General features: G+C 40.6%; 1 long non-coding RNA gene across 1 annotated transcript in view; it reads left to right on the top strand.

Annotated features, from left to right (window-relative positions):
• The window catches only part of LOC135250498 (uncharacterized), a 42,207-nt gene that overhangs the window by 25,596 nt on the left and 2,162 nt on the right, over positions 1 to 14,449 (top strand). The gene's annotated exons all lie outside the window — the stretch shown is intronic.

Here is a 14,449-nt window from a genome sequence, read left to right as displayed (position 1 = left end):
CCATAAGCAGTGTTATGAATCCATCTGTCCCTGGATTGGTGATATGCAGTTTGCTGAAACAAACTGAGAGATCAAAACCACGATGAAAACATTTTTAATAACTTAAAAATTGTGGCCAAGTTCATGTCTCCACCCAACATATCCAACAGGCTAAGGAAATACCATTTATTTCTCGTTTCAAGCTAAGATAGTCATTTGGGAGATTTGGTGTATGTTAGATGCATGTTGTTGTGCTAATAATTCATTTCATTTTGAGAAAGCTTTGGAAGAATGGCTCCCGGTGTTCGTGTGTGCTTGTGGCCTGGAAGGCCTCCTGCTACACTTATTGCATCGCTCAGGTTGTTTTCCACAACTCGTCAGGGCTCCAGGGCACACGAGAGTGACTGTGTTTAACTGTCAGGTAAGGTGCTCATCATTATCTTCTTGAACACACAGAGAAAATCAGTGTTGACACATGTGGTAGTAAATGGATTTAAGATGACAGTCTGATGTGCTGCATTAATTGCTTTTGTGAGATTGAGGGAGTCGAGTTTAGGTGCTCGGTGTTCCGCTTGACATGGCGAAGAAGCCGTGCCTTGAAATGCATTTATCTTAAAGGGTGACCTTCTGTGCACTGGATGAAGCCTGAGCTTTAGGGCAGCCTTACAGCCCCACCCCAGCGAGGCAAATGAAGAGGTGGGTCAAAATGCTTTGGCGTCTGGTCATGGGCTGTTGCTTTGTTGTGCCTTCGTGTAATCTCTCATCTATGTGATCCAATCACAGTGTTCACTTGACAGCTGAAGGAGTTAGCATACTTTCATCTAGTGTGCTACATCACTGTCAGATTATGAACACTACTAGCCTCTCCACACCATGGGGTTTCAGTTACTTCTTCCTGGGGGCCACATTCTTTTTTTATAAATGGTGCATATGGGCCAAACTCTTTCAACACACTATTTTTAAAACAATGTATGAATAAAACATGCTGCACATGTGCATATCAGAGGAGGTACTGTCTTAATGCATAGTATTAACTTAGTGTTAACACTGTGCAGATGAAGTCCTGGACATGGTCCATAGAATTTTTTCATCATCTGTATATTATATATTTTCTTAAATTAAAGTGCTAAGAGTGTGTCTGTGGAGATCTACATTTTATGCCTAGGCTACCATTTGAATATCCCAGCTTTATATCCTACTGAAATTTAAGAAATATAGAATTTGTCCAATCCATCCGGTCCCACAGATATTCAAGGTGCCAAAGTTTTGAGGCTGATTTCATGATTGTGACAGGTTAGAATTCCTTCCTCACCGCCATTATAAATGTTTATCTGTCAATTCCTCTCTAAGTGCCCCCAAAAGCATGGAGCCATTGTGTAGCCCCAGCCTCACCGTGGCTACATAAGCCTCAGAGTGTCTCTGGTGCAGAACGTCCAGATTTGAGTGGGAGATAATGGAGGAGCTTACACCTGAAACCCCAGCGAAAGGCCTTGTGCCACTGTGCCACAGTACAGCCTGCTGTTCTCCAGTGGGTAATGGAGAATTTGACATTGCGGTCTGGCCCCTGGTATCAACAGTAACATTGTCCTGACTAAGTCAGTGTAGCCTCTTTGACTTTGACTCATGTATCCATAATCTAATGGGAATATTACGTCAAAAGTGCTGAGGCAGAGAGAGAGGGGGGGGGGGGCTTTGAAGCAGGGGTCAAAAGGCAGGCTAGACAGACTGCTCATTGTCCTCAGTAGCAGCTTCCTACATTCTGTTCAGGCATTAACAGGGTATGCCGACCAAGCAGTGCCAGCTTTGTTGTCAGCCTTGCCAAAGTGAATCAGCGAGAGCCAAGTGGGGCTTCCAAACACAATATTGAATGAAAAGGTCAGTTCTGACACGTTCTAGGCTGGTGCCAAGAGCAAAGATCTAGGTCCATGCATGTGACCACTCTGTATTCTTTATGTATCCTAGGCCACGCAAAGTTTTTTCTTTTCCTGGTTGTTCAAGGTGACTGTTTGGAGAGCACCTTTCCAAATAGTGTGCTGTTGCACAGTTGTGCATTTTGCTGACATCAGAATGAAGTTAGCTATAGTTGCGTCTGATATAAATTAAGTGTTGCTGCTCTGGGGCTGTGTATTTCCTTGCTTAAAAATGGTATTTGAGTATGTGTTGCCATGCCTTTGAGATTATTAGAATATTTCAAAGTATTACTAAAAAGGATGTAAGTCATTGAATCAGGCTGGCTTTCCCGTGATTCACCACTGAACTTTTGGAGTTCAGTGGTGTTTGATTTAGAGCTGTGTCACATTTTCAAGCAATGTGCTGTTTGTTTCTAGACACTCTTTCCCTCATATAAGATGAGGTGATAACGGCACCCTTGACCTGACAGGACCGGCCGCAGCCGGCTTCTCTCCCCCAGTGGCCAGCCCTGGCATGTGGGCTTGTTATTTATACTTGTAAGTACAAGTAGACCCGGCCACTCGTAACCCAGTGGCTCTCAAACATTTGGAGGACTGAAAGTGAATGTGATAACTCAGGAAGGACTTTTGTTCAACAGACCATAGCTGGAATTTTAAACACATCACATGCTATGGATGTCCAAACTGTGGCAAGCAATATTCACAATAATACACAAATTCACCATTCAAGGGCATGAAGGCAAATGAAGTAAATCTTGACAATTTTTGATACATCTTTGATACACCATGAAAAACACCTATCATAACAACATGAGGTCTTGCATCTCTGCGCACTTACAATAGTCAGCTGCATTCTGTGCTTTGAGGAGAAAGGAGGTCGTAATTTAAAGCAATGGTCAGTGGAGCTGTCTGGGGAGAGAGGGTGTGGATTGCTGCCATGGGAGGTGCATACTGGCCTAGTTCCGCTCAGAACCTCCCTCTCGGCTGCCCTTACTCATTCTAAGCAGCTTCCTTTCACAGGTACCTTGGGGCCAGGGTCTGATTAAAGCTTCTCAGCAGTCAATATAACATTACATTCTTTAACTTGTTTTTCTGAAAAAATTTCAACAAAGGTTATGACAGAAAAACAGTCCCTCTTTGAACAGAAAAGGCCCTGCTAATGCTGTAAAATGGCTGCAGACAGAGATAATGAGCAATTCCTCTGTGATTAATCATTCACATGGTGTGAACATTTCACTTCCCCTCGGCGAACACAAGGTCAGAACTTTGCACCCATTTGAAGATATGGGTCATGTGGTCATCGCATTCACTGAGACCCTGAAGGATTAGCACTACACATGAGGCATTCCCGGATTGAGAAATGGGTCAATGGTGTCTTCATTTTCTCCATTACCCACCACTCAAACCTCCAGGAGAGCTGATTGGGCCACAGGGCCATGACATCAGGAGCAGGTTACAGAAGAGAAGGCTCATGTTCCACCAGGTCTGCGAGAACTACTGAGCTCATTGTGCCTCCTCTTGTCAGAGGGGCCCCCCTCTGAGCTTGATGTAAAAACAGAGACATGAAGCAAATGAGTCCTGCAACTTGGCATGAGCTTAAACTTACTCTTTACAGTTGCAGGCCTGCATTGCCTGACCCTGTTTGCTTTGCCAAAGACAGTGACGGAATGTCCCAGACCCAGGCCTTCAAAGGACCTGCATTAATTCTGGAGAGCTCCCCCGGAGGAGTCCCACTGTTCTGCTGACCTTAATTCAGTGGGGCAGGTGAGGCCAGAGGGCTAACGAGTGGGAGAGATGTGGAAAACGGGCAAGTTAAATTCACCATGTTAAATTGCCAGTAGCAATTATACAGGGCTTTTCTAATGGCCCCTGTTGGACAATTTTTATTCTAATTGCCCTCTGATTAAGGCTGCTGTCTCATAATTATGGTTGGGTGGGCTTGAGTGTCTGTGATTCTTTCCATTGCTTTTGGCAGTTCCAACTTCTGATTTACTCCATGATTTTTTGGCAGTTGAATGGTAACTGTCAACCTTAACATAGCTTACAGTGTGACAGGTAAAGGCCTAAGCATTTTAACCATATTGCCATATGGTGGGAGAAACATGGTGTGATAATGTATACAGATTCTGAAATTGTGCTGAGATCAAGGTTCCCTTCCTTGTCAGTTGTTGCAATTAGATGTTTGACGGCCCCTGCTGAGCGCTCCTCCCCCCATTACAATAATGTTTTCAGTGACAACAGGTGCTCCAGCAAAGACTCAAACTTTGTAATGAACAATATGATACACCAAAACAAGCTTTAAAGAAATTTAAATGGATGGACTGTATCCCTGTTTTTTATTTTAGTAATGCAATTTCAACATGCTCTGTATCTAACAGCATCTATAGGCAAAAAAGTATGCTCTTTCTTTGCGTGATGGACTGAAGTGATTAAATGCATTTTACTTGTATTTATTCCTAACGGCAACTGCCCGCTGATTTAAAAAAAAAAAAAAACTTCTGCTATAGTTGCACGTTATTTAAATCGTTTCCCACTGCTGCTCATTAGCTCTATTAAAGAAATTAATGTTTTTTTTAAACATTCCATAATTTCTGCCACTTTTTTCAGTTTTATGTGATTTTCAACAACTTTGCCATGACTTCAGTCAATATTTTCCATGGCAAACATGCAGCCTTACGCTCTGCTTTTATGCCATATATTTCAAAATAGGATGAATGTGGGATGGATATACATTTCCTTTTATGGGCTGTCAGTGCTGTTCAGCGTAAACTGATATGCCATCAAATACTGTGACTCCATGTGAGTTCCTAAAGACCCTAACTTCTGTATACAGCATAGCATAGCCAAGCAGAGCCTACTTTTTACTTACCTTCCACTCTGGAGTGGATATGATGATAGAAGCAGGGCAGGCAATATAATCTCAATTAAATAACCATTTGTTAATCTGTTCTGAGTTCAGTATCAGTTGTTTAACAAAACAGTGAAGCTGCATTAGGTACAATGTGCTTTAGGGGGTTTCCCATGGATGTGCTTGTGTGTTTAGATCTAGACAGTTTCCTCCTTGACATAGGTCCAATGCTGTCCACCTATCCATTCATGTGCCCTTCTTCAGTGTCCACCATTCCCATCTCTGCCTGGATATGCACACTCACAGTAAAAACACTGTGATTCAAGTGCCACAACATCTTCCCTCAGCCCAGTCTGAGCTGACGCTCGGAGACCACACTGTAATTATGTGTTTCTGGAGACACATTCCATGCCAGGCCTCTTTAATTTAATATCCATCGATGAATGTCAAGTTACTGGCTGTGCCATTCATCTTCATTTGCCAAACACATGCTTTGGTGCAATACAAATAAGAAGCCCTTTCAGCATAAAATGAGCCAGCGCTGCCCTAATTTTTCCACTAAAGTTTCAAGTTTGTCAACGCTCAGCAAAGCCTTTGTGACGTGTTGATCGGGGGAGATTCACATGCCTGGTTTTCTTAAGTCCCTCTAGAGGAACAGGCAGACTGAGTCAGATGGCTTTTCTCTGAGGGTGTGGGCAGGGCAGCTCACCAGTGTTGGAGAGGAAAGGCACCCAAAAATATTCAGCGCAGGTATGGCTGAAATATTAAACAAACATTCATGGGACAGGAAGGGAGGTCAACAGCGTGTGCTGCTTACATTCACCCCTTAATTCCACTGATGCACCCCAGAGAAGGGAATGAGTTTGGATTTTTACAAACTGCAGAGAAGTAGCATGTGTATGGACTAAGGTGCATTAATGGGCACACTGGATTTGAGAAGGCGTTTACTGTGGCTCAGTAAAGAAATGTATTGCTCCAGGACAAGGTCCCAGATTGTCCCTTGTGAATAGAAAAGTCTGGGAGTATCAGGTTCTGTAGTTCTTAATGGAATATAGTACAAAAAGGGGCATTGTTTGTTGGCTCCTAACAGTACCAACAATACTGCTACTGTCATTATATATTGACATGTCATAATGAATTGTAAGGCAAACCTGTCACTATTTTTCTATCTGGCCTAAACCATAAAAATCTCTCTCTCTCTCTCTCTCTCTCTCTCTCACACACACACACAGATTAGCAGATTAGTTTAGAATTCTGGGAGAATACACATCCATACACTCATACCTCATCATCTTCGGATCTCTGCATTTCCATATGATTTTTTCTTGTACCTATTTGTCTGTGTTATCGAGCCTATCATATACCTGCCAGATTGACTGACTGGGCTGTACATCAAAGTGGCACTGAGCAAAGCCTACCTCACAGACAATATCTGACAATATTGTGGCAGACCCTGGCCCCCACTTTCCCTGGTCTCTGTTAGTGCTTTTCCTCTATTCAGAACATTCAGTCTGCTTTTTGTGTTCTCTGGTGTCAATAGTTCAGCTAAACTAGTTTTTTTTTTGCAGTTCACAGTGACTTATTCTGAAAGAAAAACAGAACACCAGTGAAGACTGATTTGTCACTTTCTCCACAGACTTTTTATGGGGACTGTAAACTTAGTATGCCAATGGTATAGTGTGGGGTGCACTCTCACTGTGCATAATAACCATAAACCCAGTAGTGACCCACTGATATTCCTATTGCCAGAACAGTATGGAAGTTTTATCAAATGACCTAAGTACTGAACCTACTTTTGAATTTGGAGGTCAGGACATCATTCCAATGTTAGCAGGGGTCTTTCAAAATGGCTCACTTTCTGCAAATATGATTTGCGACCACACATCGTTAAGATTCAGAAAGACAGACTGCAAATTCACATAATGCTCTGCACTTTTGGAATGGGATAGAGCTTGTGCACAGATTTTTAAGCCACGTTCAGATCTTTGTATTGGTTCAAACTTGCGATGAACAGATGATATACTTTAAACTTTGCCTTTGTTTTTTCGACTCCAACCGTGTACCTCCCGCATCCAAAGAAATAATATACTGTTTTCATTAAAAACCCCTTATTCACTCTTCTTTAGGTTTTCTCGAGTTAAAGAAAAATGTGTTTTGCGTTTCTCTGCACATGTTGTGAAAATCATAAAACACAGACTACCGTGGGTTTGCTTTAAGGCGAGCGCACCGCCGTGTTTGTTTCAGATTTATGGCAGCTGCTTTAAAGTGTGCGTGCAATGGTTCTCTTGTTGACACCACATTCTTCGGTTCTGTAAAACTGTTAAGTTGTTATTAAGTGAGGACCTACAGCGCGACGCTCTGAAGAGCACAGAGCCTACTGGCAAGGGCTCTTTGTAGGGGAATGAAGGAATTGTCTGTCCAGGAGAACGCCATTGCGGTTGGAGGAAGCATGTTGACTCTGGGATTGATGGGGTCTTCAGAACCATCGGAGAGCTCCTGAACACTAATAATGGACTCCACGCCAGCCTCTTTCACACAGAGATTTCATTAAAACTGAAAGCTGAAATCCTCCTGGAAAGGCATAAGCTTGCTTCTAGATGAACCCCTCCCATGATCTCATATGGGGACAAATGCTGCACAGTGCGCTCCATTTATGAGAGCTTTGTTGGCATGGAGAATCCTTGGGACTTTTTAAGAATCAGTTTGATGATTTGGAGTAAATACAGTGACTCATCGAGTGATGGCAAAATCACCATAGTTCGTCTCTGTCTAAATGGTAACCACATTGATGCCATTGCGTCAATGCATGTCATGGCTCATGTATATTTGATTCTCTGAATGATGGTTAATATCTGGAAATGTTGCTTTTTGTGTTATGCCACTGTCTGTCACTGTTTATTTAATGTTCTGGCTGGTTTTACAATGTCATCTTGCATTAAGCTTTTGGAATCGGAATGTAAGAATCTATGATGTAATGAAGAGAAAACCAAGATGGAACCGAAGAGAATGAGAAGGTCAAAGTCAGCAAAGTGGGCTTCAGAAATGAATGGCTGCTATTGATGCCTGTGTAATTTAATATTATTTCTGGAAAAGTTTGGAGGCTAGTGGACCATGGTATGCCTACAGTGTTTTGTTTAAGACTTGTCCTGAAAAGTCCTGAATGAAGACTCAGGGAAGACAGGACCAAAAAACAGACCAATGCTTCTGCATTTCTCTTTAACTAAAGAATGCATATCAGACATTATAAATATGTGTTCTAAGACATTTTTCTTGCAAATACTAAATGCATCTGGATTGTACTGATGCAATGTGACCCTCACTGAGTGCCACAGTAGATCATGAAGAGTAGGAAATGAGAATAGAGGTGGAGAATGTTCACTGTCCTCTCTGAACTCATTCATTCATACCTGTTAGATAAATACCTATACATGATCCTGGTCCTATACATTTTTGACATGTAATGCATATCCATCAGGAACATTCCTTTAATACAGAGGTGAGCAGCAAGGGCCCCACCTGTTTAACGTTTTAATGCAGACTTCTTGGCTTTACATAATTAGCTCAAACCTTTACACCATATGACAGTTTAGCTTCATATCTTGAGAAGGGCATGAATGGATGAATACTGGTCTTGTCCTTGTATGAAACGTTTTACTGTGATCTAATCAACAATCTTTCTGGAGTATACAGCCACAGCTCATTTAGCCAGGGTAATTGGTGGAAACAAAAAGTGCGTACACATAGGCACACACACCAGGACCAGAAATGGCCACTTCTGTTTTAATGCATACTATTCATAATGCATACATTTTGCCGTACAATTATTGCTTATGATATCATCAATGTGGAAAAAGGTAAAGCTCATTGAGGCTACATACACATGAGCATAATGTCATATGTAAGTTAGTTCATCTCCCGGATGTGTTTTTGTTAATGATGCATGTTTTTACAGACCAACAAATCAAAGAAAGCATTGTTATTTAATTCCAGAATTGTAGATTTATTGGTATTAAAGCTGAGAAAAATTATGAGAGAGTAAAACATCTGCGGAGTGTTCAGAAGAAGTTGTGTGATAGCAGTCCATGCACAATAGACAAGTGAAACTGTAGTGTGATCTCCTTAATTCAATGAAAAAATGTTTTGTTGGATATACCTAAAATGTTTACTTCAAATTGTTACACCTATATTTTTAGGTTTTGTAAACTGAAAATATTTTGGTTCATTTTATTGTAGTTGGAAATATAGGTGTAATAAACTGAAGTAAAATTTTAGATTTATCTAGTGAAACTTTTTTTTCCAGTGTAGGCTAAAATGGACTCTAAAATGCTCCTTGAGTCGATATCCCATTATTCTGTACTTTTCCATGACCCCAGGAGCTAAGATCAACTAAGACAGGAGCAAATTATATAAACACAGATTTGAACTTGTGCATTTACTGAGTTAAAAAGAAGAAAGGTTTACCAAATAATTGGAAGAGGGGTTGGGGCAAGCCTAGGGAACCCCCTAATTCTGTGGCTTAGAGGCCCACTTTTTGAAAGTCAACTCAATTAAATTGAAGTCTAGTTCTCAAAAATCTTTTTAAATGCCCTGGATTTCACAAGACTGTTCCCACAGTGGCCTGCAGAATTGCCAGGCACATCCAGCCTGTCATGAGATATAAGACCTGCTGACTCAAGCAAAGGTGTAAACATATATGGAACATAATTTACCAATTTCCTCCCATGCCTGTTTTAATGATTCACCGTTATTCTACAGATTTCATAACATGTCAGAGTAGGTTGCGGCACTTTCAAAAGTACTACTTTACTCATTTAATAATGCAAATATTACTGACATTTGAGCCAATCGAACTGTAATTCAGCACGTGGTCATATTTCAGTTCTGACAGAGCTCTGCAAGTTCACTGTTAGCTGAAATTAAACAAAGATGTTCAGTGATCTTTGAACAAAGCAAACCAGCACAATACTCTACCTGAGCTCATAGTAGTGTTCATTACTGGAACACACTTTTTCTCATTGTTAGAAGCTTTCTTTTCATTGCAGCGCACCCAAACTGATGTATTCTATTAGGAATGCAAGCAATATGCACAAGTGAAAATTTTTAACTGGGCATATGATCTGAAAGTTCTGAGTTATTTTCTTTCTTCTCTTTTTTCCTGGATTGTGATCAGTAATTGCAATAAATTTGACTCGCATGAAGTCAAAAACACTAAAACGTGAACAGCTGGTGACACATTCTAAAATCTTTCAGTTATTTTCACTGGGATGGCTGGCCAAACCAGCACAGGCTTTCTAAAGGGCAGGACTGTGACTGTTGACTGTTCACAAGGTTGAAAGAAAGCCAACTCCTGACTGAACCACATATGGGATTGCTCAGTCTAGCACTAGCACTGACAAGTTTTATACAAGCTAACAGGTTGGTGAATTGGTGGGGGTTTTCCTCGTTTTTAACTGTGCCCATCAACCACAATCAGCTTTGAAGAGGTATTTAGGTTAGGATATTGGACCTGAATTCCCAAGACCCTTGCTGCAACGTGCATTACATCATTAAAATGTCCTGGAATTATGGGATCATGGAAAATAGATTCTTTTACCCTCTCACAGGTGATTTGCACTCTGTATTAGATTCTGTAGTTCACAAAAACTAATTACAGGAGTCCTGTGCATGAAAAAGTTTTTCCTCGCACATTCACACATACACACACACACACACACACACACACACACACACACACACACACACACTCAGTCCTACTGTGTTAACAGAATAAGAACACAAAAATTCTAGTTTTTAGCCTAAAAGAAAATACATACTTGTCAAATGAAGAAAAGGAAGGCAACATATAGTATTTTCAACAACATACTAAATGTCACATAGTAGGTAGCTTTACATACAATATTAGAACTGCTGATACAGTATCTGCTCTTAAAACTAGCCTAAAAACTTGTTTTTACAAAATTACCTTCTGTAGTGACTGATAGCTATTCACTGTGCTTTTCCCCTTTTAATTGCTAGGTTTTAATGCTGCTGGGTTTTATCATTCCTTTTATTGTTTTTCAGTGTGTCTTCATTTCACTGTGCTTACTTCTTCCCCTTGTTTTATTCTTTATGTTTTATTATTGTCTTTTTATATATTGCTATTTTATATGGAATTTGTTGTTATCTTTTATGCTGCTTTTATTGTTTTCTTGTGTTGTAATTTCAATACCGTATCCTTTTATTTGTTCTGGAAAGCAATTTCTGCTCTCGCTTTCTGCTTGAAATGTTCTATACAAATGAAATTTATTTATTTTGATGTATTGCCTCATCGATTAAACTTTTCCATTTTTTCAAAATTTCCATTCTTTTGGCGGTATTCTGAAGATATTCTCATTCTATAAACTAGAGCCCATTAGCGACGGCAGTGCAAGGCACTGGGTGAGGTGTTGAGTAGGATGTGGGTGCTTTATAGGGGTGTTTGGATTCAAGGAATTGCCCCAACTGAGGAATGTGACCTCTGCCTTGATGCATTTCGGATGGTGCTCTTCAGCTTAGGTTCAGCGATGAATCTTGCCTCCATTGCCATAATCAGCTGCCTGCGTAATAGAGTCTGATGGCCGCTGTGAAGCAATACGTTTATGATTTTCATCTACAGATGTGTCATCTCTCTAGATAAATAATAGTGACCAAGATTCAGACTAATTATGATGGACTTTGTTCTTTACTGAATGATTAAGTGTGTGTTGTTTTTTCATTTCCTGCATGACATTTTGAGTTAACTTGCTGAAATTAATAAAAATGTGCAAAAATTGAGAAAAAATTCAACAACAGCAGGGTTTCTCAATACTAAGAATAATGAACAATACAATCATGTTCCAGACACGTTTAACACATGCATGCTTATTTTCACCACTCACAAAAAGGAATATATGAGCACACTAAAATATCAGTAACTATCAGTAATAAACAGTATGGAGTTTAGAAGTATTTCCATTACTTTCCACAAATCAGACAAAATTAAAGGCTTTGTAACATAAAAGGTCTTTGTTCAATATTCTCCTATAAATCCTGAGACTGTCAGATCTGTCATTTGTACAATATGAAATAAGAACATTGTGTGCTCCCCCACAAAGCCATTGTAAAGTAAAACACATATGTAGTCCCTAAAGGCGTGATAACTCATCTTGTTTGATTATTTACATTGAAAACAGAGTGGTTTTATAGGCTTAGGAAAGCGGCCACCAATCATGGTGAACAAACACAATGTTTAACCCCTCCCGATAAAGACGCGGCAGGAGCCCTGTATCCGTGCTAGGCTACACGCTCCTTCCCATTCAGAGCAACGAGTGTCCCGAAAATTTATGACAATAATGCAGAGAAAAGCGAGGGGGCCAAAGGGCAAGAATTCTACGGTGTCAAAGTCTTATGGCCCAAGATACTCTTACAATAACAACAGAGTGTTGGGTTAGCAGTTAATTAGAGGCAGACGTACCGCAGGGACATGTCTCTCTGGTCGGCGTTCAGACACTCGCGTTTCCTTTGAGCGAAGGAGCCAACTCTGCTCCCAGTGAAGCCCACAGCTGCTGCTGTTGAAAGGGATGGGGAGAACTCATGCTACTTTATTGATATCTCATAACAATATCCAGTAGTATGTAGCAAGTGTTGCTCTGTGGCAGTCACACAATGCATGCAGCTGGTTAGAAAAGCTGGTTGGGCTAAAAATTATATGCAGTACACATAATGTGATTGCAGTTCCTACCACCATAACACATTTTCACATCACAGGAAGAGTAAGACATTCCTTTGCCTGTGTAACTTTTACATGTATTGTGTGTACCCTCATGATGGTGGTCCCAATGGCTTTGAATGGCTTTATTGCCTCTGAAAGCCCCAAGTTTACAAGGTCACCAAGCGGGCTGGTTCCATAACACTTCCAGGAAAAAAGTAATTAAACAGTAAACCATTCTGATCGTTTGACGACCTTCATTTTTGATGCTTTGATGATCTTCACTTTAATTTTCTCAGCATTTTTATTTATGGCAAATTGCCATGTTTAAAATTTAACATCTTGCAAGACAAGGTTGGAATGTTTAAGTGGTGACATCACAACATCACAGGTCCAAAAGCTCTGCCCCACCCAAGATCTCAGACAGATGTTCTTATCACTCTGCACCAGTCCTGTCCACCCTTTTCTGTTGCTAGGTTTTCAAAACAATTTTAACACCTCCTCTTTCCTCCTAAAGTTTGCAACATATGAATGACATTCTCCATCACCTGGGGGTGGGGGTTGGGTGACAAGCAATTAATAGAACATTGCACAGCACAGAATCAGACAACTGAAACAATTACTCCAGGCTAAACAACCTTATGTCCCAATCCATTTCCACTGGCACATTCACCACAGACAGTGACCAAGCATATAACAGGCAGGACTGTGCTTGCAGAAATAGGCTTGTCCAATAAACACTGCATCCTCTCATTAGCCAACCCTAAAGCCACCTGACTTATTGAAATAAATACCTCCTCCATTTCATTGCGGTGTTTACTTGCCTGCTTTCAAATATGAAATATCTCAATCACATCTGAAACATCAAATTATTTTTTAATATATCAGTTAATGCAGGTTATCCCCCCATGTTCCCCTTGTGTGAGAATTGATGGTTTTATTCTGGTTACAGAGGGACGACCCACCATATTTTAACTGGACTTTGTTTTGATAGCAGCCTGAATCTGTTACCTCACTTGAGTGGTCCCACAGAGTTGGGGCCTTTGTTGCTGGGTCAACTGTTAGGAAGTGTTAAATTCAAATGCTAGATGTAGGAGTCAAGGAATTGGCTGTATATTTATATCTTAAAGACCCTCCATGGGTTGTAGGTGCCCTCACTCTTCCTAAGTTATATAGCTACCTGCTACTTAATATGTGACCTGTTCAGCCCCTAATCTGATCTGTAAGTTTGCCTGAGGTTGTTTATACACAGGCATATTAAACTAATTTCCAGTGGTAGGGTAGCACAGTCATGGCATCCTTTTGTTGCTTTCACTGTGACCATAGCCATGACTCACGTTCTCCTGTCCCCACTTAACCTCCGAGACTGCATGGAATTTCTCTGATTTCCTGTGAAGGTTTTCCAAAACACGGACTGGATGTTTCGGCTGGAATGGCATTTTAACAGGCAACAGCAGGGCTTGAAAAGCACTCAATCCATCCGAGAGTGCTGACGGGATAGCCTTGATGGATTTGCCTGTTTATCAATGATGTAAGATCTATGAGGCATACATCTACCATGCACCATCCAGCACAGAATTGTTGATATCCCGAATTAGATTCCACCATCTAATATTCTACCTGAAGAGATCTGCTGTATCCCTGAATATTTGTGGATGGTAATATTCATTGAGGTTTAATTAACTGGAGAAAATGGTTGCTTTGTTTTCATACAAGGCTTTTCATGCAATCTGTATGTTTTGTATTGGAGCTCTCAGTGTTCACTGCCTATATGTCTGATGTTGACTCATTTTTTATTCTCTTATTGGCTGTGCATTCTTATAGGTGGTCTCAGATATAGCAGTTGTTTGTTATTCATGTTACAGCCAGGTATGTCCAATTATGGTCATTTGAGGTGCAATAGCTAAGTTGGAGAACTCTGGAAATTGAGTTATTGACCCATTCTGAAAAGGAAACAAAGAACATGTAACATGGAAGCTAACTTACAATGAATTGTTTTAACAGGTC

Source organism: Anguilla rostrata, chromosome 1, assembly GCF_018555375.3.
Source record: "Anguilla rostrata isolate EN2019 chromosome 1, ASM1855537v3, whole genome shotgun sequence".
NCBI classification, from domain to species: domain Eukaryota; kingdom Metazoa; phylum Chordata; class Actinopteri; order Anguilliformes; family Anguillidae; genus Anguilla; species Anguilla rostrata.
Note: the sequence above shows the minus strand (reverse complement) of the source record. Positions and strands in the feature narration are given on the sequence as shown.